The sequence below is a fragment of the Symphalangus syndactylus genome, chromosome 23 (genome assembly GCF_028878055.3).
Source record: "Symphalangus syndactylus isolate Jambi chromosome 23, NHGRI_mSymSyn1-v2.1_pri, whole genome shotgun sequence".
Taxonomy (NCBI): domain Eukaryota; kingdom Metazoa; phylum Chordata; class Mammalia; order Primates; family Hylobatidae; genus Symphalangus; species Symphalangus syndactylus.
In genome coordinates, this window is record NC_072445.2 from 50588287 (window position 1) to 50614369 (window position 26083).

The 26083-nt window shown below is 43.1% G+C and overlaps 1 long non-coding RNA gene across 1 annotated transcript; it reads left to right on the plus strand.

The window, feature by feature from the left end:
- The first annotated feature begins 906 nt into the window (after positions 1-906).
- Positions 907-4316, plus strand: LOC129473647 (uncharacterized). Its single transcript, XR_008654314.2, has 3 exons — positions 907-1232; positions 2889-2986; positions 3845-4316. It is a non-coding gene; the product is annotated as an uncharacterized lncRNA (long non-coding RNA).
- The last annotated feature ends 21767 nt before the right edge of the window (positions 4317-26083 follow it).

Sequence of the window (26083 nt, forward strand, 5' to 3'; positions counted from 1 at the left end):
TTACCAGCAACACTGTAACTATTTATACACTGCTGCCATCTTGAAAGGCCACTGGATTCATTCTCAGGACATCATCGAGATAAATTGTGGAAAAGAGGTCATGGGCTGTTTGGAATGGGAGCTCTGTAGGATAGAATTTCAGTTCTGGCATTCCTTTGCTTCTTGTCCTTCATCCTGGTGTAACAATGCATCTGGCCCAACTCATGTTTCCTCAGGGCAGCTCAGTTCCAGTTGAGCTGTGTAGACCAAGGAGGGAGGAAACTTGGGCCCTGCCTTCTAGAGAGCTCTCTCTCAGTTGACAGAGTATAGACTAGCCATGATTGGAAAATACACGGCATGCTGTGAAACAGAGGAAGGTACCCAGGATCAAGTGCAGCTTACCAGGCTGAGTCAGAAACACAGAGAAGAGTAGTGAGAGAGCAGAGAAAGCCACGATGGGCATCTCTTACCAACACCATCCACACAGCAATGCCTGAATCAGAGAACGCTTTAAGCCCAAGTCTGCACCTGGCAGCACTTCCTTCTTCAACAATAAACTGAATAAAGACTTCTGAGTTCCTATTGTGTGCCATGCCCTATGTTTGGCAGTGGGGCCGCTGTAGGAACATGTGTCATCTTGGTCGCTTACCATCCACTCCACCTTTTCTTCTGGTAGCAGCCCTTGAGTTTCTTTTAGGGAGTCACTCCCACCCACCCCTGCTTAGTTGGCTTGGCTTAGACAGGCTCCACCCCCAGCTCCAGGCTGGAGCATGTGACTGAGGGCTGGCCAATCACGGCACTGAATTCCTCTTGTTAGTGATTCATGTAGTGGCTGAGTCACTCAGGTTCCTCCAATAGCAATGAACCAAGGACCTAAATGGGACGTACCAGGGAGATATTTTCCTTCTGAGGTTACTTACCGAAATGGTGACGTGAGCCTGGAATGGCCGGGAGCCACCACGTAGTACCTAAAATAAACCCATACTGCGGGAGGCAGAGCTAAGACAGAGAAAAACGGAATTCTGAAGATATTATTAGAGCCGCTAGATCCAGGCTAGATCAATCTGGCCCCAGCCCTGAACTTTTCAATTACATGGGCCAATAGATTTCCTCCTCCCACCCCATCTTCTTGGCTGAAGCCAGTTTGAATTAGTTTCTGTCTTTTGCCATCAACACTGAAAGAGTTTTGATATAGAGACAGATGAAAAGACAGCATTCCTGATCCTGAGGCGGCAGACGTAAACTCAAGTGTGGTAAGTGTGAATGTGGAGATATGTTCCTAGTGTGGTGCGGGCAGAGCAGAGGGAGAGGCTGATTCTGTCTGGGGAAGGAAGTGCCTTCATCTTGGGAAGGGCAACAGTTGGTGCCTAGCCTATACCCCTACTGATCATAAGACGTACGCAATCTCTATTCCTCACATGCCTCAAGCTAATTAGTTCTAGGAAGATCCAGTGGTCTGGAAAAAATTTCTGGCAACTCCTTTTCTTCTCCAGTTTCCCTTAGACTGTGCATTTCCATGAACTGGCAGATATTGCTGAAGACCGCACAGTCTTAGTCAAAGACTGAGCAGGTGAAAATGGCAAGAGAAAATGTTTTTCTCTCTTTAGAGAAGCAGTAATTGGCATTATGCCCTCTCCGCAGCAAGAATAGGTTATGTAAATGACAAAAATAGCAAAGGCAAATATTCTTATTGCACTGTCAAGTATTTCTTATGGCTGGATATACTCTCCAGAAGGATCTACTGAAAAGTACTAAATTCCTAGATTCATAGTGGCTCCTGTGCCTTCCTCCAAGCTAGACAGGCTACTTCAGTTTTCAGCAACTGCTGAGTGACTGCTGTGGCTATGCTTTGGATTTGCAAGGTTTGCTTGATAAAGACTGGCACAGGCGTGGTGGTGGCCGCATGTATTCCCAGCTACTTGGGAGGCTGAGGCAGGAGAATCACTTGAACCCGGGAGGCGGAGGTTGCAGTGAGCCGAGATCACGCCACTGTACTCCAGCTTGGGTGACAGAGACAGACTCTGTCTCAAAAAAAAAAAAAAAAAAAGCCTGGCAATATTCTCTAGGACACGGTGTCTTTAGTTGCAGACTGGCATGGGGGAGGCAGAATAATGAAGTGGAAAGAATGCAGCCTTAGACTCAGATAGATCTATTTTGATTTCTTACAGCACCCAATCAAGATAATTCACTTCTCTAAGCATTGATCTCCTTGTCTGTAAAATGAAGATAACAGTACTTTGCTCCCAGGGTTTCAGTGGAAGTGAATAAGAACAAGTGCCCAGCACATTGCTGGTCATATTCTATATTCATTACAAAATGAATGAACGAATAAGTGGTTGTAATCAGTGTATATATTCTATTTGACTTCTGTCCTTAGGAAAAAAAAAATCAAGATTTTATAAATATTTAGCCAGACCTGTACTTCCCCTTCTCCAAGCTCAGTGTACCCCAGGTCTGTTCTGTCCCCAAAGTGTGAGGGATAGAGTTCTTATCTGCACTTACAAAGTAACAGAAAAACCAGTGAGCCATGTGTCCAGCTGGGATCACAGTGGGGAGGGCAGATTAGAGTGACAGCTGGCCTGGGAGAGAAACCCTCTCTGAAAGAGTGCAGGGCTCTATGGCAGGCTGTAGCACCCTCACTGGCTGAGGTCAGAGGGTGGATTTTGTCTCCATATTCACCTGCACAGTCATCTCAACTGGGGTGATTCTGTAACACAGCTCAGCTTCCTTGCAGAGGCCCCAGTAGAGTGCAAACTCCATAAGGGCAGGGATCTTATCTTTCACTCATTGCTGCACTCCAGTGCCTAGACACTGCCTGGCATACAGTAGACACACAATATTTAGAAATCTCCCTACAAATACATGAATCTAGAGCCCCAACTGCATTCCCTTCCCCAGTCTCTCTCTAGGGCTCTGTCTGGATTTCTGAAAACATGAAGGGGCTGATTACAAATCTCCTTACCAGATAATAGAGCTATTCCTCACTCTCCCAGCCTTGGCTACCCTGGTAAGTATCCAGAAACCTTAAGCAGCACTGAAGACAGAGAGAGGTATTTTTGATGGCTCAAAAGAGATTAGACTGGGCAGGTGAAAAGGCCAAGTTGACTTTCTGGTGCCCTTTTTCCAGACCTGAAAAACACCCACAAAGTTTAATTTCAGCCAGGCATGGTGGTACACGCCTGTAGTCCCAGTTACTCGGGAGGTTGAGGCAGGGGTTTGACTTGAGCTCAGGAGTTTGAGGCCACCCTGGGCAACATAGTGAGATTCCCCTTCTCTAAATAAATAAATAAAATTTTAAAACATTTAATTTCCAGCTGGGTATTCTGCAACATGCATATGTATTTAAGGAAATGCATTAAAGTCTTAGGAATTGAGACCTCTACATAATAGTAGCTTAAGCTATTTTTGTTTTTCTTTCTCATAACCAGAAGTCTGGGGTAGGTGGCCGAGGGCTGGTAAGATGGCGCCACAGTGGTATCAATATCCCAACTTCCTTCTGGCTTTCTTTTCTGCTGCCCTTAGCATGTGCTCCCATCTTCACAAGACGGCTGCTGGAGCTAAAAATACCTTGTCTAAGTCAGAAGAGGAGAATGAATGAGTGCTTGCCAGCCTAGTAGACTCCTTTAAAGAGCTTTCCCAGAAGTTCTGTCCAAAGTCTTCCATTTCATCTCCTTGGCCTTCCGTTCTGCAAGGGAATATGGAAATAGAGCATGTTGTAAAGGCAGGACATGTTTATACCTCCCAAATGTAGAAGTTAGTGAAGAAGAGAATAGATATCAGGCAGGCAATTAGCAGCTTCTGCACAATTATTGTATCCTTCAAAATGAGTAATGATGATGACAGAAATCATTTTGTAATTTTACAGAGAAATTGTTGGGAAGCTTGAAAGAGCAGACTCGAGGAGGCTATGCTTCAAGAGCAACTTTCCAGAGCCACGCCACAGGACTGGCTGCTTCTGGGCCCCACAACCACGATGCCTCTGCACCAATCAGGAAGCTGCTGGTTTTAGAATAACCAAATGTCTCCACCCAGTGTTTGCCAGTAAAACCATCTCCCTATGCATGGTTTCCTCCTCATGAGGCTTCATTTTTCCTTCCATGTTTTGTGAGGAGTCTGTCATTACTTTTTGCCATTAAAAGTAATGGCAAACACCACAATTACTTGTGCACCAGCCTACTACCTTCCCAAGAGGGGACCTAGTTGCATGGGAGTCTGGGAAATGCAGTTTTTAGCTTTCAAGATTTTATTACATAGGAAGTGGGTTAGGATGAATGTTGAGTAAACCGATCTGCAATATTTAGCCCAGTATTTATTTTATTTTATTATTTTATTATTTTATTTTTCTGTGACAGGGTCTCATTCCTGTCACCCAAGATAAAGGGCAGTGGTGCAATCACAGTTCACTGCAGCCTTGACTTCCCAGGCTCAGGTGATCCTCCTATCTCAGCCTCCTGAGTAGCCAGGACTACAGCTGCATGCTACCACATTTGGCTAATTATATATATATATATAATAGTAAATATAAATATATAGTAAAACTAAATATAATATATGTATTTAGTAAATACGGGGTTTTGCCATGTTGCCCTGGCTGGTCTCAAACTCCTGGGCTCAAGCAACCTGTCTGCCTCTGCCTACCAAAGTGCTGGGATTACAGGCATGAGCTACTATGCCTGGCCCATTGCCCAGTATTTTATCCTAATCATATAATCTACACATTTGCCATTTTCAGTAACCACACATTTATTCTTTACAAATTCATCCATTCATTCATTCAGTCAGTCAGTCATTCATCAAGTGTCAGGCAGCATGCTAGGTGCTATGCATCAAAGACGATGAAGTTAACGTCTGCGTGGGTGGTGGAATTTCAGAAGATGAGGGCCAATAGCAAAGCCAATTGTGGAGTACTGGAGGGTGCTGACAGCCACTTCTCATGGCCAATCTGTTATTTCCATGGGAGACTGCAGTCTCCATGTGGTCAGATCCTCCCACAGTCAAGCGAAGCCAAAGTCTAAAATTTCATGCAAATTCTTTTTTCTCTTGTAACACAGATTGTATTTATTTGTAGAGACAGGGTCTTGCTATGTTTCCCAGGCTACTTTCAAACTCCTGGCCTTAAGTGATCCTCCCACCTTAGCCTCCCAAAGTGCTGGAATTACATGAATTCTTCAGATCCTTAAAAATCAATGGTTCTTAACACTAGCTGGATGTTAGGATGACCAGGTATCTTTTAAAAAGTACTGATGCCTACCCCAGCCTAATCATGAAAAAAACATTAAACAAATCCCAAATGAGGCATTCTACAAACACCTGACCAGCACTCCCCAAGACTGTCTTGATCATCAAATCCAGGGTAAGTCTGAGAAACTGATGACCAAGAAGAGCCTAAGGAGATGCACCAACTAAATGGAATGTGGTGCCCTAGATGGGATCCTGGAACAGAAAGGATCATCAGGGAAGAACTGAGGAAATCTGAATAAAGTATGATATTGGTTAATAATAATGTATAAATATGAGTTTATTAATTGTGACAAAGGTAGTATACTAATGTAAGATGTTAATAAGAGAGGAAACTGAACGTGGGGTATATGGAAACACTCTGTATTATCTTCGCAATAATTGTGTAAATCTAGAACTGTTCTAAAGTAAAAAGCTTATTAAAAACAGATACTGACATCTAGGACCCTTCCCAGGCAGATTGAAGCTCAATCGTTAAGAGGGTGGGATTCAAACACTGACATGTTTTGGAAAGTGTTCCAGGTGGTTCTAGTGTGCAGTTGGGGTTGAGGATTAGTGCTTTACATTTGGCAACTAACTTATATACTTTAAAAACACTGTGATGGTAAAATAAAACATCTGTGGGGCCATATGCAGCCTGTCACCACCAGTTTGGGAATTCTGCTCTATGCTTTCAAGAAAATGATAGTATAGTTAGGGAGAAACACGCCATCAAATACATGGGCAATGACTGAAACTTCTATAGCCTGTGAGGAGTCCCCAAGAAGGAGCAGTGGTGCCAGTGGGAGAGAAAAAGGTGGCGGTGGTCTGAGTAATGGAGATGATGTTCCTGAAGCACCTCCTGACATATTTTCCCGTTGATCACCTATTTTCTTTCCCTGCACCTTGCCTGCTATCATTGTCCTGTAGACGTGGAGTGGGGGAAGTAAATACAATATCGTGAAAGAGAACGATTGATCAGGCTTGCTTCTCAAAGGGTGGTCATTGAGCAGCCTGGTTGGCATCACCAGGGAGCTTGTTAGAAATGCAGACTCTCAGGCCAGATTCCAGAATGATTGAATTGGAGTCTGCATTTTAATAGGATCCTCAGGCGATTTATATTCACTCATGTAGAGGGCTCTTGTAAATCAGGAACGGAGATTAGAAACCCATTCCAGCCCTAACAGAAGGCACCCAGGAGAGAGGAGAAAAAGGGCAAGAGTTTAGTGATGAATGCTGGACTCCTCCTTCAGAGTTGAGGAGGGTGTAGGAACACCCAGGTAGTTTTGTGGCAAGGCAGAATATTGGTGTAGATTCCTGCTTCTTTGGACATTATTTGGGGGTAATTCATCATATCACCACATCCAATATGACACAAGAACAGTAGAATAGCATTGGCAGAGGACAAATCTAAATATAGGGGTGTGAGACAGTGCACCAGGTGCCTACAGCCTGCACACAGCACTGAAGACACCCAGAAGCTCCAGCAGCCTCAGAGCAGGGCTCTAAAGAATGGAAGGATGGGGGCCAGAAAAGCCTCCTAGGCTCAGAAATGAGGAGGCTCCAGAATATGGGGCTTCTCAACCAGGGATGCCAGAGGTCCTGGATTTCTGCAGCTGATATCATCACAATAGTTAAAACAAACCAAGCTGGACAAGCCACAACTCAGCAGCTACCACTTCAGGATATTCAGAAACCTGCTAAGGCAAATGACATGTCGACACAACCAGGGAGGAATCTGAAGCATGTCACCTCACTGGAATGAAGAGATGTATTTTTCTGCATCTAGATGCCATCTTGGGAAGTGTTGGAAGTGCATGAGTTCCTTTGAAAGGAAAGAAATTGGCTGGGCACGGTGGCTCATGCCTGTAATCCCAGCACTTTGGAAGGCCGAGGTGGGCTGACCACTTGAGATCAGGAGTTTGAAACCACCAGCCCGGCCAACACAGTGAAACCCCATCTCTACTAAAAATACAAAAATTAGCGGGGCATGATGGCGGGTGCCTGCAATCCCAGCTACTTGAGAGGCTGAGGCAGGAGAAATGCTTGAACCCAGGAGGCGGAGGTTGCAGTGAGCCAAGATTGTGCCACTACACTCCAGTCTGGGCAACAGAGTGAGACTACATCTCAAAAAATGAAAAAGAAAAAGAAAGGAAAGAAATTGTTTAATAAAATGTTGTTTCATGAATTGTTCCATGAAATGTTGGATCTTCTGGTCTCAGGAGGAGGTTCTCTGTCTTCCTTAAAGTAACAGTTTTAAAGCTAAAGAAACAGAATTACGTTTAATGGACAAGTTGGGTTGCTCCAACTCCACTCCCCCTATTATTAGCAGAATAATACAATAGGAAGAAAATAAATACAATCACACATTTTTGCATACCTTAGTGGAAGTGCATGTCTTTCAACCCTGCTACATGAGGAGGGGTATATGAGGACTTGAAAGTTGAGTTAAGGTTAAAAGATGAGGAGACTTTGTCAGGAGGATGAGAAGGCCAGGGAAGGCAATCTAGAGAGGGCACAGGGTTGTAAAGAGCAAGATGGACTCGTTGAACTGTAAACAGTCCAGATGGTTAGCGAACAGGGTGTGTGAGGGTGAAGAAACAAACTGGTAGGTAGGGTTGGGTCTTGGAGGACTTTGGACGCCATGCTGTTTGGATTTTAACTTATAGGCAATCGTGGGGAGGGGGACGAGGAGGTTTGAATTTCAGAATTAGTGCTGTGGCACCACTGTGGAAGATGAGTTGGAGGAGGGTGACATTGGAGGCAGAGACAAGTTAGGAAGCTAATACATGGGAGACGGCTGGAATAAGGTAAAGGAGGAATTCTTGGGTTTCTCTGTTGGGTTACTGTTTGGGTGGTGCTGTTATTTGCTGAGTCAGAGCATGTAAGAGACAAGAGAGACTTCGCGTGACATTTACAGTCATCTGGTGTAGGCACCACTCACTGTTGAGCATTTGGGTATGTGTGGCTGCTGTTTCCAACATCTTGCTATTAAAATGTCACCACGATCATTCTTGTATGAATTATTTTTAAAATTTGGAATTTTGGGGGGAATGGGATTATATATCTAAATTATTTTTATTTTGTCAACTTGCAAAATCATTTTGTACTGCTTTTTATTTTATTTTTTTCAGACAGGGTCTCTCCCTGTCACCCAGGCTGGAGTGCAGCGGTGCAATCTCCACTCAGTGTAGCCTCGATCTCCTGGGCCCAAGTGATTCTCCCATCTCAGCCTCCCGAGTAGCTGGGACTGCAGGCATGCACCACCATGCTCAGTTATTTTTTTTTAATTTTTTGTACAGACGGATCTCCCTGTGTTGCCCAGGCTGTTCTCAAACTCCTGGGCTCAAGCAATTCTCCCACCTCAGACTCCTAAAGTGTTGGGATTATAGGTGTGAGCCACCATGCCTCGCCTTATAATGCTTTCAAATATTGCCTGACTGCTTTCTGGAAAGGCCTACCACTTTATAGCTTACCAACTATTATTAGTACACTTGTCTGTATACAGTCCCAATTGTGTAAAAATATACAGGTTTTTAAAAAATAACTATAAAAATATACAGATTTTGTATAACTGTAAAAAATACCAGATTTTTATAATATGAATCAATTTTAGCTTGTTAAAAGGTAAATTGAAACACAATAACATTTTAAAGACTTTAATCGAGCAAATAGTAATTCATGAACTGGGAAGCACCAAACTGAAAGAGGTTTTTGGGTTCTGTTGAAGTGTCAAGAACAGACTTTTATAGAGTGAATCTGGAAGTAATACAAAGAAAATATTTGGTTGGTTACAGTTATAAAGTTGCCTTACTTGATCTATCCCTCTGGAAAGTCCCTAGTTATATAATTTAATTTTGCTGGCTGCTTCCAATCGGTTGAGCTTAAGTTCTGCTTTTCTTTGACATAAGTATTTGCAAGACATTACTCAAGCTAAGTTTGGCTTATGTTAACAAATCAGGCAAGGTTAGTCACTCATGGGGCCTAACTGGCTTTGTCTGCTCAGGGGTTCTTCAGGTCTCGTCTCCATTTTAATTTACTGCAACAACCTAATTTCAAAGATGGATCCTAAGGGTATTTATCTATTTATTGATAGATAGGGTCTTGTTCTGTCACCAGGCTGGAGTGCAGTGGTGTGATCATGGCTCACTGCAGCCTTGACCTCCTGGGCTAAAGCAATCCTCCCACTTCAGCCTCTTGAGTATCTGGAACCACAGGTACCCACCACCACACCTGGCTAATTTAAAAAAATTTTTTGTAGAGACAGGGTCTTCCTATGTTGCCCAGCTGGTCGTCTCAAACTCCTGGGCTCAAGCAGTCCTCCCACCTCAGCCTCCCGAGTAGCTGGGACTACAGGCACGCCACCATGCCCGGCTGATAGACTTTTGATTTTTCGTCAAAACAGGGGTCTCACTATGTTGTCTAGCCTGGTCTTGAATGACTGGCCTCAATTGATCCTCCTGCCTTGGTCTCCCAAAGTGTTGAGATTACAGCTGTGAGTCCCTGCACCCAGCCTGAACATTTCTAATGTTCTATGCTAAGTGTAATAGTTACTATCAGTTTTAAATATATTTTCTTTATCATATTAAGAAAGAAGAATTCGTAGGGTTTTAATCAAGAAAATATTTTGTATTTAATCAAATACTTTTTTTGTACCTGCCTATGTATAGTTATATGATTTTTACTCCGCCTTGTTCATATGATGAATTATCTTGATAATGTTTTATGCGTTATATCAACCTTGCATTCTTGGAATAAATTTTCCTTCATGACCAGTGACAATTTATTTTTAAGTATTTGGAATGATTTCATTTTTTCTTCCTTGTTTCTTTCCTTTACTTCCTCACTTCCTTCCTCTCTCCTATCTCCCCCTTTCTTCAGCCCTCCTTACTCCCTTTCTTCCTTTGCATATATGCTGAAAATTGTAATTTTCTCTTTTTGATATTGGTCTTAGGATTGGGAAATAAATCCATGTTTAATTTATAAAATCAGTTCAGAAACATATTGCCTTTTTCAATTTTTTGCAACAATTAACATGTGACACAAATCTTTGTTATTTGAAAGATCCGCAAATTCAGCAGGGCCAAGTGCCTTTCTCCTCCTCTCCTTTATATTTTTTTTCTATTTATTTATGTTAGCTTTTCCCCCCTACTATAAGGAGTCTATTATAATAAATCATCTCCTCTTAGTTTTTCACTCAAGGATGGAATAACCCACGTAACTGGTGCCGATAGACCACTTTTTAATGAAGTTCTTAGGAAATCTCATGAGCTGATGCAGGAGGCTGCCTCAGTGGGAATAGACTGTATTTGTGCTAGCTCTATTAGCTTTTATGATTTATATTTGTCAAAACTCACTCATTTCATTTTAATTGTAAAGGTGTTTTTTTTCTTTTTTTGTTTTTTCAGAGATGGAGTCTCGCTCTGTCACCCAGGCTGGAGTGCAGTGGCATGATCTCAGCACAGTGCAACCTCTGCCTCCTGGGTTCGAGTGATTCTCCTACCTCAGCTTCCCAAGTAGCTGGGACTAGAGGCACGGGCCACCACACACAGCTAATTTTTGTATTTTCAGTAGAGACAGGGTTTTGCTATATGTTGGCCAGGCTGGTCTCGAACTCCTGACCTCAAGTGATCCACCCTCCTTGACCTCCCAAAGTGTTAGGATTTCAGGCATGAGCCACTGCGCCTGGCCAGTTGTAAAGGGTTTTAACATAATAATTGAAAAAAAAAATCTCTCAATTTCAGTGAAATAAAAAATTTTGGTTTAAATTATAGCTTTTTCTTACACTGAACATTAATGATTTGGGTTTTCCTTTTATTTCAATGATTAACACTTTAAAAAATTGTCAAAGAACCCTCTGTTACTGATTCTACAGTTTTTTCCTACTTTATTTATGCTTGCTTTATTAGTTCTCCTTTTCCTACTCTTTAGATGCCTTTCTTCTTTTTTAAAAAGGAGATAGGCTGGGCACAGTGGTTCACACCTGTAATCCCAGCACTTTGGGAGGCCAAGGGGGCAGATCGCCTGAGGTCAGGAATTTGAGACCAGTCTGGCCAACATGGCAAAACTCCATCTCTACAAAAATAGAAAAAATTAGCCAGGCTTGGTGGCACGTGCCTGTAATCCCAGCTACTTGGGAGACTGAGGCAGGAGAATTGCTTGAACCCAGGAGACAGAGGTTGCAGTGAGCCGAGATCACGCCACTGCACTCCAGCCTGGGTAACAGAGCAAGACTCTGTCTCAAAAAAAAAAAAAAAAAAAAAAAAAAAACCCAAAAAACAAAAAAGGAGATAGTTTAGAAAATTCATACAGTAAGAAAAATTATGGCTCACTTCCACAACACAAAGACAACATGATTATTTTGATGCATTTGCTTGTATATTCCTTACACAATTATGCATTAGCCATGTGCACTTTATATATTATTGATGAATGTGTGTGCATTATATAATATGACCATATGTTTTTTAGAATATATTGGGGTTATGTTGTAGATTTCTTCTCTAATGTAGGCTATTATTTAGGAGATTAGTTAAAAATTTTAAGGAATTTTGAATTTTTTTTATCTCAAATTGTATGCCTTTTTACTTTGGGAAAGTAGTATGGAGAATCTGTCTTTTTCTTTATATGAAGAAATTTTTGTGCTTTATTTGATATTTTTGATGACACATTCATGGGAAAAAGTATATTAGCTTCTGATATGATTCTATCATGTATTCTGTCAAATGCATGACTCAATTCTATCTAATTTATTACACTAATCAACTATGCACTTTCTTCATCAAATCTGAATACTCCTGATTTGTTATATGAAACACTGACATTTCAAATTATCATTCTGTTTCTGCCTATTTTTTCCTTTTATGATGTTGTGGTATTCTCAGGCCCTTGTTTATTATACCTTTTATGATTATATAATGATTTTATTTATTCCACCTTGAAATCAGGTAATGAGATAGTAACTCTTACTTTTTCATGGTCCATCAGGCAGGCTATGCTGTCCCTTCCTCAGTGTTTTCCCTAAGTGTGTTCCTGGACATTCGTTTTCTGGGTCTGCTGTAACCAAGTGCCACAGACTGGGTGGCTTAAAGAAATGGATTGTCTCACAGTTGTGCTAGAAGTCCAAACAGGATTGGTTCCTTCTGAGGACTGAGAAGGAAGGATCTGTTCCAGGCATCTCTCCTGGGCTTGTGGATGCCCATTTTCTTAACATTTCTTCCTTCTGTGCCAGTTTCTGTGTCCCTCTTTATAAGGATACCATTCATTTTGGGATACAGCCCACCTTCATGACCTCATTTGACTTGATTACCTCTGTAAAGATCCTGTTTCCAAGTAAGGTCTTATTTTGAGGTATTGGGGTTAGGATTTCCATACATGAATTTTGAGGGGGTCCCAATTCAATCCATAATAGCATATTAATAGTTAACTTGAATGAATTCTGCAATTATATAAGTTGGGGAAGCATCAGTTTAATTTTTTTTTTTTGAGACGGAGCCTCATTCTACTGCCAAGCTGGAGTGCAGTGGTTGCAGTGGCACGGTCTCGGCTCACTGCAACCTCTGCTTCCCGGATTCAAGTGATTTTCCTGCCTCAGCCTCCCAAGTAGCTGAGATTACAGGCACGTGTCACCACGCCCAGCTAATTTTTGTATTTTTAGTAGAGATGGGGTTCACTATGTTGGCCAGGATGGTCTCGAATTCTTCACCTCATGATCCGCCCGCCTCAGCTACTCGAGAGGCGTTACTTTCTTGCTGTCTCCTGAGACAGATCCCACTGGACACCATTTTTCCTCAGCAGATACAGGGTTAATTACCCATTCATCATTTGGGAGAAGCTCCAGACCAGCCATAATCCAACTGCAGATGCTTGATTCTGATATGAAATAGTTTGCTACCTGTCTTGCTGTGAATGCCTTCTCTGGGGAGTATAATCAATCATTTTCATTTATTTGGTTTTAAAAAATTTTTGTTTGCTTTCTTTGGTGGGAATTGACGACCTGAGGTTGGGAGGCCTTGGACTCAGGAAGGAGAACACAGAAGAGGAAATATACAAGAGGAGCATGGCTGGAGGTGAGGGAGGAGAGATGGAAGGACCTGTGGTCTCCAGCTGGATATTGCAGGAGACTCGACATGTTCAAAATGGAATAATCTGGTCTCTAGACTACACCTGCTCTTCTTCCCTAGTTAAATAAATGGCACGACCATTTATCTATTCTCTCCTTATCTTCTCCCAAGCTGTTTTTTCTTACCTCCATTCTTCCCTATACCCTTCTCTCCCCACAAGCCAATCTAATTATTTTGTCACTTGCACCTTCTAAATGTTTCTCAAATCCATTGATTTTTTGGCCAATATATGGTTTTCTCATTTATTTTATTGAGACGGAGTCCCGTTCTGTCACCCAGCCTGAAGTGCAGTGGCACGATCTCAGCTCACTGCACCTACCACCTCCTGGTTCAAGCGATTCTCCCGCCTCAGCCTCCCAAGTAGCTGAGACTATAGGCTCACGCCACTGCGCGCGGCTAATTTTTGTATTTTTAGTAGCGATGGAGTTTCACCATGTTGGCCAGGCTGGTCTTGAACTCCTGACCTTGAGTGATCCACCCACCTCAGCCTCCCAAAGTGCAGGGATTACAGGCGTGAGCCACTGCGCCCGCCCTCTCTCACCATTTTAGATCTTCATCTCTGTATTCTCCCCATAAATTCACGCCTTCCTCAATTGCAACATGTTGTTTTTATTTCTCACACATGCAGTTCTCTCCTCCTGCCATGCCTTTGCTCCCACTGTGTCCGGAATTGGTGAGTTCTTGGTCTCACTGACTTCATGAATGAAACCGCGGACCCTCGCGTTGAGTGTTACAGTTTTTAAAGGCAGCGTGTCCAGAGTTTGTTCCTTCTGATGTTCAGATGTGTTTGGAGTTTCTTCCTTCTGGTAGGATCCTGGTCTTGCTGGCTCAGGAGTGAAGCTGCAGACCTTCGCGGTGAGTGTTACAGCTCACAAAGGCAGTGTGGACCCAGTGAGCAGCAGCAAGATTTATTGCAAAGAGCAAAAGAACAAAGCTTTCAGTGTGGAAGGGGACCCAAGCGGGTTGCCACTGCTGCCTTGGGCAGCCTGCTTTATATTCTCTTATCTGGCCCCACCCACATCCTGCTGATTGGTCCATTTTACAGAGAGCCGACTGGCCTGTTTTACAGACAGTTGACTGGTCCGTTTTGACAGGGTGCTGATTGGTGCATTTACAATCCCTGAGCTAGACACAAAAGTTCTCCACCTCCCCACTAGATTAGCTAGACAGAGTGTCAGTTGGTGTATTTACAAACCCTGAGCTAGACAGAGTGCTGATTAATGCATTTACAAACCTTGTAGACAGAGTGCTGATTGGTGCATTTACAAACTTTGTAGACAAGAGTGCTGATTGGTGCATTTACAAACCTTGTAGACAAGAGTGCTGATTGGTGCATTTACAAACCTTGTAGACAGAGTGATGATTGGTGCATTTACAAACCTTGAACCAGATACAGAGTGTCGATTGGTGCATCCACAAACCCTGAGCTAGACGCAGGGTGCTGATTGGTGTGTTTACAACCCCTTAGCTAGACAAAGATTCTCCAAGTCCCCACTAAACTCAGAAGCCCAGCTGGCTTCACCCAGTGGATCTCACACCAGGGCTGCAGGTGGAGCTACCTGCGAGTCCCATGCCATACACCCAAGGTTTGTAAATGCACGAAGTTACATTGGTGGACAGGTAGTGGATGGGACCAGGTGCCCTGGAGCAGGAAGCAGTGCTCATCTGGGAAACTCTAGGCCGCACAGGAGGCCACAGCAGGATGAGGGTAGACTCAAGCATGACTGGCTGCTGGTCCTGAGCCATAGCCGACCAGGAGGCAGCTAAGGCCCAGCAACAAATTGAATACAGCACTAGTGGACCAGCCCTGCTGGGGGAATCAGGCACACCCTCCACAGCTGCTGGCCCAGGTGCTAAGCCCCTTGCCGCTCAGTGCAGGATTCACCACGCCCACCTCCAGCTGGCCCGTAAGTGCCGGCTGCAGTCCCGGTTCCTGCCCGTGCCTCTACCTCCACACCTCCCTGCAACCCGAGGCAGCTGCCTCCGGCCTCAGTCAGCTCACAGAAGGGCTCAAGCGCAGCCAGAACGGGCAGAGGCCAAAGAGGCACTGTGAGTGAGCTAAGGCTGCCAGCATACTGTTACCTCTCACCACAGCTGTGTCCAGAATTAGTCTGACTTCAAATATGAAGCCATAGACCCTCACAGTGAGTGTTACAGTTCTTAAGGAGAGTGTGTCTGGAGTTTGTTCCTTCTGTTGTTTGGATGTGTTCAAAGTTCTTCTGGAGGAGTTCATGGTCTATGCTGGCTCCGGAGTAAAAGCTGCATATCTTCGTGGTGAGTGTTACCGCACTTAAAGCGACGTGTTTGGAGTTGTTTTTTATTCCTGGTGGGTTCACGGTGTATGCTGGTTTCAGAAGTAAAGCGGCACGCCTTTGCAGTGCTAGAGCTCGTAAAAAGCAGTCTAAACGCAAAGAACAAAACTACCACACTGTGGAAGAGAACTGGAGCAAGTCTCCACTGCTGCTTCAGGCAGTCTGCTTTTATTCTCTTATCTGGCCCCACCCACATCCTGCAGATTGGTTCATTTTACAGAGAGTCGATTAATCTGTTTTATAGACAGTTGACTGGTCCGTTTTCACAGGGTGATGATTGGTGCATTTACAATCCCTGAGCTAGAGGCAAAAGTTCTCCACCTCCCCACTAGATTAGCTAGATACAGAGTGTCAATTGGTGTATTTACAAACCCTGAGCTAGACACAGAGTGCTGTTTGGTGCATTTACAAACCTTGAGCTAGATACAGAGTTTTGATTGGTGCATTCACAATCCCTTAGCTAGACAAAGGTTCTCCAGTCCCCACCAGATTAACTAGATACAGAGTGTCCATTGGTGCATTCACAAACCCTGAGCTAGAAACAGGGTGCTGATTGGTGTGTTTACAAACCTTGAGCTACATACAGAGTGCTGATTGGTGTATTTACAATCCCTTAGCTAGACATAAAGATTTTCCAAGTCCCAACCAGACTCAGGAGCCCAGCTGGCTTCACCCAGTGGATCCAGCACTGGGGCCGCAGGTGGAGCTGCCTGCGTTTTACGCAGTGCGCCCGCACTCCTCAGCCCTTGGGCGGTCGATGGGACTGGGCGCCCCATGGAGCAGGGAGCGGCGCTCTCAGAGGAGCATCGGACCGCGCAGGAGCCTGCCAGGAGAGGGTGGGGGAGGTTCAGACATGGCAGGCTGCAGGTCCCAAGCCTTTCCCCACGGGGAGGCAGCTAAGGCCCGGCGAGAAATCGAGCACAGCAGCTGCTGGCCCAGGTGCTAAGCCCCTCACTGCCTGGGGCTTGCAAGCCCGCTGGCCGCTCCGAGTGTGGGGCCGGCCGAGGCTACGCCCACCTGGAACTCGCGCTGGCCCGCAAGCGCCCCGTGCAGCCCCGGTTCCCGCCCGCGCGTCTCCCTCCACACCTCCCTGCAAGCTGAGGGAGCCGGCTCCGGCCTTGGCCAGCTCAGAAAGGGGCTCCCACAGTGCAGCGGTGGGCTGAAGGGCTCCTCAAGCGTGGCCAGAGTGGGCGCTGAGGCCAAGGAGGCACGGAGAGCGAGCGAGGGCTATGAGGGCTGACAGCATGCTGTCACCTCTCAACTGTCCCTTCACCCAGCTAACTCCCACTCAGCAGGTGTCAGCCTTTCCTGACCCCCCCATGGTAGTCATGCTTGCCCTGTGTCCCAGATGGGACCTTCTTCACAGCTATCATCACACTTCATTCTTTGCAATCTCTCTTCCCTAGAAAAGCTATGAAGTGAGGAAACATGTTTTTCCTTTTTTGCATTATACCCCAGTGCCAGGGCTACAGGTACCACACACTGGCCCATTGTGCAAACCAGAAGAAGGCCTTTCCGCAGGCAGATGCGTCGCAAAATGTTTCCGTCTCTGTTTTTGGTGGCAGCCGCATGCCAGAATATTCGAGTGCAAGCTGGATTTCAGCTCTCATTTGTCCCTCTTGGTCAGGTGCTTTTGTGCAAAGCACAAAATATGCAGTGGTTTTGAAAAGCAAAAGCCAAGTGGAACTGAAGAAAAGAAGATATCCACAAGTAGATTTGGTTTAGTCACTGAAATATGTGTAAAAGGATTGCTTATCATCCTCCTACAATGAAATGGATGTCCAGAGAAACTGAAAAATCTTTCAGAATAAGCAAAAGAAATGTCAAAGTAAGAAAGCTAGGTGTGTTCAAGTCACATATCTAATATGCCTATCTTGGCATTGTGTTATAGCATAATTGGTAAGATTTGTTTCCTTAGTAGTAAGTTGTGCACAAAGGTGGGAATTGAACAATGAGTACACATGGACACAGGAAGGGGAACATCACACACCGGGGCCTGTTGTGGGGTGGGGGGAGTGGGGAGGGATAGCATTAGGAGATATACCTAATGTTAAAAGACGAGTTAATGGGTGCAGCACACCAAGATGGCACATGTATACGTATGTAACTTACCTGCACGTTGTGCACATGTACCCTAAAACTTAAAGTATAATAAAAAAAAAAATGGGCTGGGCGCGGTGGCTCACGCTTGTAATCCCAGCACTTTGGGAGGCCGAGGCGGGTGGATCACGAGGTCAGGAGATCGAGACCACGGTGAAACCCCATCTCTACTAAAAATACAAAAAATTAGCCGGGTGTGGTGGCGGGCACCTGTAGTCCCAGCTACTTGGAGAGGCTGAGGCAGGAGAATGGCGTGAACCCGGGAGGCGGAGCTTGCAGTGAGCCGAGATTGCGCCACTGCACTCCAGCCTGGGCGACAGAGCGAGACTCCATCTCAAAAAAAAAAAAAAAAAAAAAAAAAAATGGGGCATCTTAAAATCTACAGCATTCTAGACTTGATAATATGTAGTATGAACATCAGTTAGGGATTACATTCACCTGCATGTAAGAGAACCTGAATAAAGGAACATAATCAAATACAGTTTATTTTTCTCACGTTCCAAGAAGCATGGAGACAGGCAGACCCGGGCTCGTCTAGTAGCTCCGTGATGTCATCAATCATGGTTTCTGTCAATCACCCAGGTTTCTTCAACTTTTCTTCTCTGCCTTTCTTAGCACATGACTTTCTTCATCTTTGTTCTCTCATGCTCTTAAGAGTGGATATAAAGTTAGCAACTAGCAGTGACTGTACACAGTGATTTACATTACAGCCTCATCTGTTTAGTTTCTCTATTATCCTTAAGTTGGATCTTCTTGTTCCTTATTTTCAGTACGCCATTTAATTTTCCATTTTTACTGATTGCTGTGTTATTTACCTGCAGCTTCTGTTTTCTAAGTGCACCATGAAGCATTTGCCTTTAATTCTGTCCTTTACAAATTCATTAATTTCTTTCGTTATTTCTTCCCAATGTTTACAAGTTTATTGAAGTCTTTCTGTATTGGTACACATTCTAATTTTGTAGTCACACTTTCTTCTTTTCTCTCTCATAACCTAGTTGATGTCAGATGGTTTCTCGTCGTTTTGGAGTCTTTCAGGGAGTACTGCCAATTCTACTATTGTGCATAATTTGTGTTTTGGGATTTTGCTTTTTCTTTCACTTTTGTAATTCTTTTTATAATTCTTTTTACTTAATGCATGTAATAAAAACATGTAGATTTGTGTATTGTCTTGAAAACGTGTCTCTTTTTGTCTTTGTTGTTTTTTGTTTTTCTTGCCAGAAATTACAACTTAAAAAAAAAGATTTTGTCAGAAAGAAGTGACCTGCACTATTATTCATAAAATCCATATGAAAATCTAACATGGAGTAATTGTGGAAAACCTTACATATGTCTAAAGAAAGATTAGAATCTTCAATGTTTTTTACTTTATATCTCATCTGTTATCAATTATCTTAATTAATAAGATTGTTTCTTCCTGGAGCTATCATTTATTGATCATCTACCAGAGCAGGAATTGGCAAATTATGGCTTATGGACAAAATCTGACCCACCACCTGTTTTTGTGAGTAAAATTTTTTTTGAACACAGCCACACCTATTCATTTAAATATTCTCTATGACTGCTTTTGTGCAACAAGGGCAGAGTTGAGTGTTGTGACAGAGACCATATGGGCTGCAAAACCTAAAATATTTACCATTTTAGCCTTTAAAGAAAAATGTAGTTGAGTATAGTGGTGTATGCCTGTAGTCCTAGCTACTCAGGAGGCTGAAGCAGAAGGATTGCTTGAGCCCAGGAGTTCAAGTCCAGCCTGGGCAGCATAGTGAGACCTTGTTTCTAAGACAGAGAGAGAGAGAAGTTTGCTGACCCCTGTACTAGAGTCTCACTGAAACTCCAGCAGAACTGTAACATACGAATCACAGCACCTTTGAAGTTCAGAGAAGTTAAATAATCTTCACGAAGTCACCTAACTAATAAGCTGTGCCTGGATCTGCTCCCAAGTCAGGGAGTCTTCATCACTATTATGTTATACCACTTTTATATACATGATGCCTCACATTAAACCTTATAGAAATCCTCTCGGCTGGGCAGGGTGTCTCATGCTTGTAATCCCAGCGCTTTGGGAGGCTGAGGTGGGTGGATCACGAGGTCAGGCATTTGAGACAAGCCTGGCCAACATAGTGAAACCTCGTCTCTACTAAAGATACAAAAATTAGATGGGTGTGGTGGGGCACGCCTGTAGTTCCAGCTACTCGGGAGGCTGAGGCAGGAAAATTGCTTGATCCCGGGAGGCGGAGGCTGCAATGAGCCAAGATCACCCCACTGCACTCCAGCCTGGACGACAGTGTGAGACTTCGTCTCAAAAACAACAACAACAACAAAAAAAACCTCTCATTCCTCTTTTGTAGATGAGGAAACTGAGTCTTACTAACCTGTCCAATGTCCAAGGTCATACAGCTGATGAGTGGCAGGGCCAGGATTTGAACCTATGTCAGTGTGAAGCCAAACACTGCCTTTAAATATTACATTGTTAAATGTATTACTTCTCAAAGATTAAAAAATATTTTTAAGACAAGTTCTCACAGTGTTGCCCAGACTGGAGTGCAGTGAATATTCACAAGTGTGATCATTGCACACTTTGGCCCCAGACTCCTGGGCTCAAGCAATCTTCCTGCCTTGCCTCCCGAGTAGCTGGGACTATAGGCACATGCCACCATGCTCAGCCTTCTCAAAGACTTTTTTGAGGAGGAAAGATTTGATCCTAGGTTTAAAAAATGTATCACGAAATTAATACTAAGCCTAATTTCCTTTAGAAGTAAAAGTAAGGAAAACTTCTGGCAGGGTTCATTCGGATTGTTTGACAGATCCATTTTTGTCTCTTCAGCACTGGGTTTTTCTAATCCTTAAAGCATGTGAAGATATCATTTACCTAACAAAGCAGTCATTGCAGGAACTTGTTAAGCCTGAGCTAATTCACTGCATTATAGCACTATCATTTCTCCTATTTTTTTCCAGATTAGCAGAAAATGGACACAAAATTACTTCCTTACAAGTTTACCATTTAATCCCATTGAATTGATTGAAAGCATATAGTTAAAAAAAAAAGAAACTGAATAAGACTCTCCCTCCTATACTCTTTATGACCTTTGAACATATAAGCTAAAAAGTAATCATCATTTTATAATGTCCAAAGATTCTCATTTATCTAAGTACTGATAGGATGTTTAGAACAAGTAGGTAACCCACTTGCACCCAAACCATGCAGTGTTGGGTTGTAATTCCATCTGGCTTTGCAGGACAGAATTGGCACCCAGATGGAAGTTAGTAGAGCTAGAGAGACAGCATCAACAGCAGGAATAAGAAAAGAGGCTGTGATGAAGACAGCGAAAAAAACAGACATTCCCCTTGCACATTTCTATGTTGGTCTTTTAGGCTCAGGCAAGTAAAGTGAGACAGACACAGAGACATGGCTGTGAGACCAATCCTTGATGACATGCCTAATGTGTGAGCTTATCATTGCGCTTGTTTCACACCTGGAAGAGCAGAGGCTTCCTCTGAGGGCTCACCAGGGACATAAGAGGAGAGAAGAGCTCACAGTAGGACTGGTTAATTGAACTGATAATGCATTGAAGCACCTCAGGTGAAATCATCCATCCATAACTTCATATGCCTGGTAGTACATTTTATTTACATGTTGGTTTGTTTTGCTCCCAGGAAGAGTGAGCAGCATAAGCTTGCTTTGCACCCCAGACAGGAACGCATCTGCCCATTTCTTGTTTGGCATATTCTAACAGGAAGGATTTTTAGGCTGGGAGTCCGTTCTACAGAGAATGAGAAGGAAATAAAAAACACTCGTGGGAGAGGGGGATCCCCTTATAATTATTTTTCCATAAGTCTCCTGTTTACTTTCCAGCTGCCCTGAATCAAGCCTTTGGGAACTCATAAGTGGCAGGTGAAATTCACACCACACAGTCTGTCAGGGTTTGGAATTGACACCAATAATTCCCGGAGGGTTATTTTTGCAAAGGTGTAAAGTTTGTTTTCTTAAATCGCTTTGAACATGCTTCTCATGATTTTAAAGACACTTTTAACAAGATTCAAAAAGTCTGGCAGGAGGTATGAGTGGAGATGGTAATTATGAGGACTTTCGAAATGAGTTATGACATCAGCCTTAAGTACCCAAAACATTGCTATCATAATTGTCATGCTTTTTTCTGCAAGAGCCACCGAAACAGGACAGATACTCAGCAGATCATTTATTCTGCCAGCTTCCACATACCACTGAAAAGAATAATTTGCAAAATTTGCGGGAGAGTCTAACAATGCACTTAATGAAAGAATAATTTGTTGATGTTTCATTTGTAGTAAGCAGAATAAACAAAGGAATTTGTGAAACAAAAACAGACTAAGTCACAGCAGAGAACACTCATGTTATGGGAGAGCGATCGAATGATACTTAGTGGCTACTGGGCAGAGACACTGATCTGAAGGAAAGTGACCCAGTAGACTTCTTCTCGGACTCATTTAGACAGAAAGTTTTGCCTGTGTGTGGTGACAGTGGCATGGTACAGGTCAACTGGTTGGGTAAGCTTCTAGGATTTCCACCACTGCACACATGGACACCATTTTCTAACTCATATAATTAACAAAAAAGATGCCTTGATTTAGGTAATAATTGATAGTAGGAAGAGGACAAATAAAACATGTACAGCTTGTATTTATTTTTACTTTGCTATTTTTAAGTGCTAGAGTAATCACATCGTCCCACAGTAAGGAGAACACAGAGGCCCCCTCATGAAGTAAGGCTGGGTCGAGGCATTCTTGCGGCAGGTATTGGCACACAATGTCTCCCAGCAGCCTGTCACTGGTGCCTGAAATAGTGCCACCAGGTTCATTCTTTTGGATTTAGAGTGGTTATTAAAAAGCTGGTGCCCAGATGGTATAAAACCTTAAGCCTAGGCTAGCTTGCGCATGAGAGGCCACTTTCCCTAATGTAACAGATGATTGGCTGGGGAGACGTGTACAGGCTTTCCAGGGGGTGGATCTGGGCAGTCAGGGAGTCATAAGGTGGCAGCAGGGAGAAGAGGAAGCTCTGAGGGTGCTAAGGGGATGTTCTAGTACAGCCAGAAAGGGCTGATTTCACCTGTTTCACAGTGGGCTAGTGGTAAGTTTAGAAGGATGACAAAATATTGTTCAGACATCTGCCCAGCTGTTTCCTGCAAAGTTAGAGAGCCAAGCAAATGTCTCTGGATTTCAAAGCCCAACCATCAAAGTTATTTGTAAAACTGAAACAGGGCAGGGGATATAAAGGATATAAGAAACAATCCATTGTTGGCAAGATCTTCACATCTGAATTGACTAACATTGTCAATCAGGGAGCTTTGGCCCCAGTGTGGTAGAACAGATTGAACTGTGATCTTTGCAGGATGATGGATGCAGGGAAAGCCAGCAGATGGTTTATAGTGATCTGGCCAAGGCACTAATAGCAACAGAGCCCAGTGCTCGCAATGGCTTAGTCAGCTGAAGCTGACTGCACAAACGAGGAAGCGGGTTGTTCCAAGGTTGTGTAAGGACAAGAGCGGCACCTGAGTCCCGGCTGGGCAAAGCAGATTTTCCTTAAGCTCCTCAGCACTTGGTCACATGGGTGCAGCCCTATAGAGCTTCACAAATTCTCTAAGAATGTCCCTAACAGTTTTTGTAATTCATGCTCTTAGGATGTCTCAAATCTTTTGGTGATATTCAAAGCTTACCAAATTAGAAAAGTTTTCATGTGCATGGAAGTTGTCTTCCGATACCAACTCTCTGGGTTCTCTTTTTTTTCATCCTTGATTGTGGCAGTGTAAAAGAGACAAAACTGGACCTATTACGGAAACCTAGCCGGGCTCAGTGGCTCACACCTGTAATCCCAGCACTTTGGGAGAAAGACTCAGGTGGGTAGATCACTTGAGCTTAGGAGTTCCAGACCAGCCTTGGCAACATGGTGAAACCGCATCTGTACCAAAAATACAAAAATTTACCAGGTGTGGTGGTGTGCACCTGTGGTCCCAGCAGCTGGGAAGGCTAAGGTGGGAGGATCCCTTGAGCCCAGGAGGTGGAAGTTGTAGCGAGCCAAGATTGTATCACTGCACTCCAGGGCAACAGAGAAACTTACACAAGTAGTTTACAACCAGTGGGGAGGTATTAGGGACTTTACATAAACATGCACACACACATACATATATGTAAACATCCGGGGCCAACCCAAAAATATTCTGATAGGCCCAATTCAATCTTCCAACCCTTTCAACTTGAGTTATTTCATTCGCGTTTTCGTTGCAATAATTTTTAGCTGCAGGAAACAAAATACATCTACAATGGCTTAAATTAAAATTTTTGTTTTCATACAACAAGAAATCCGGAATTGGTGGTTTTGGTTTATCAATTAGACATTGTCAGGACCTACAGTGTATGAGTCCCTTGTCCTTTACCTTCATAAATTCAAGATGGCCCCTGAATTCAAGTCATCTTGTCCAGAAGGAAGAAAGGGAAATGGGAGAGGTGGCTATGCCAACTTTCAGGCATTTATCCAAGAAGACTTCCACTTATGTCTCATGGTCTTGTATTGGGTCACTTGACTGCCTCCTGTTGCAAAGAAGAGCTGCGAGCAGGAAGGACAGGGAGAAGAGGCTGTGAAGCCTTTAGGAGTAGCCATTCAAAGGATCTGCCACCATTAATTTCTGGAATGAACAGAAAAATTACTAGCTCTGGCTGATTGACCATCACAATTGAGATCATGCTTTATTCTGCCACTAATAGAATACTTTCATTGCTGAGAGCAGTCACTGAATTTTGATCCTCAGGGACACCCTCTGATACTGCTTTTCCATGAAGTAGGAAACTCGTTCAAGACTAGCCTTTGAATGGTATTAAAGTCTAAAAAACCTTAAACCAAGGTAGAAATGGCTATACTTTTTATTAGGTTATTATGGACAAAACCGCAATTACGTTTGCACTAACCTAATTATAGTGTGAAATCTGAACACACCTTGGAGATCATATCTCTTCTCTACAGCAGTTCCACTACATCCAGTTACATTTTACTGAAAGGTAATAAAGTGAAAACTCAGTGTTTGACAATGGCTTCACTGAGTGAAAACAGATGGGTAACTGCAGGATATCCAGGTAGCCTTGATATTGATGAACTACAGCTCAGTAACAATAAACAATTTTTTAAAACAACTTTCTAACTTTAGGGGGTACAAGTGCAGGTTTCTTACATGCATATATTGTGTAGTGATGAAGTCGGGGCTTTTAGGGTACCCATCGCCAGAATAGTGAACATTGCATCCAATAGATCATTTTTTAAACCTTACCCCCATCCCACCCTTCCACCTTTCTGAGTCTCCAGTGTCTATTATTCCAGTCTGTACGTTCATGTGTCCCCATAGTTTAGTGTCCATTTATAAGAACATGGGATATGTTTTTTGTGCGTGTGTGTTCCAATAAAACTTTATAGCCACGATGATTTGAATTTCATATAATTCTTTTTTTCTTTAATTTTTCTATTTTTTTTTCCTTTAGCTTTCAGAGGTTTAATTATGATGTGCCTTGAAATGTATTTCTTTGGGTTTTCCTATTTTGGATTTGCTCAGCTTTTTTGAAAATCTTTTTAATATTCTATAATATAGAAATTTGATTTATTTTAATATTTGGCTTCTTTTTGTTAACCCTTGCTCCTTGACTCCTTCCTCCCTCTATTAGTGTCTATTGTTGCCATCTTTATGTCCATGAGTACCTGATGTTTAGCTCTTACTTATAAGTGAGAACACATGGTATTTGGTTTTCTGTTTCTGTGTTAATTCACTTAGGATAATGGCCTGTAGCTGCATCCATGTTGTTGCAAAGGACATGTTTTCATTCTTGTTTATGGCTGTATAGTATTCCATGGCATACATGTACCACATTTTCTTTATCTAACCCACAGTTAGATAAAGCACCTAGGTTGATTCCATATCATTGCTATTGTGAATAGTGTTGTGATGAACATACAAGTGCAAAACATGCAGTATTTGACTTGCTGTTTCTGAGTTATTTCAGTTAGGATAAGGGCCTCCAGTTCCCTCCATGTTGCTATAAAATACTTGATTTCATTCTTTTTTTATGGCTGAGTAGTATTCCATGGTGTGTGTGTGTGTGTGTGTGAGAGAGAGAGAGAGAGAGAGAGAAAGATTTTTTCTCTATCTAGTACTCCACTGATGGACACACAGGTTGATTCCTATCTTTGCTAGTGTGAATAGTGCTGCAATAAACATACAAGTACAGGTATCTTTTTGATATAATGATTTCTTTCCTTTTGGGTAGATACCCAGTAGTGAGATTGCTGGATCACATGGTAGTTCTATTTTTAGTTCTCTGAGAAATCACAATGAGCAATTT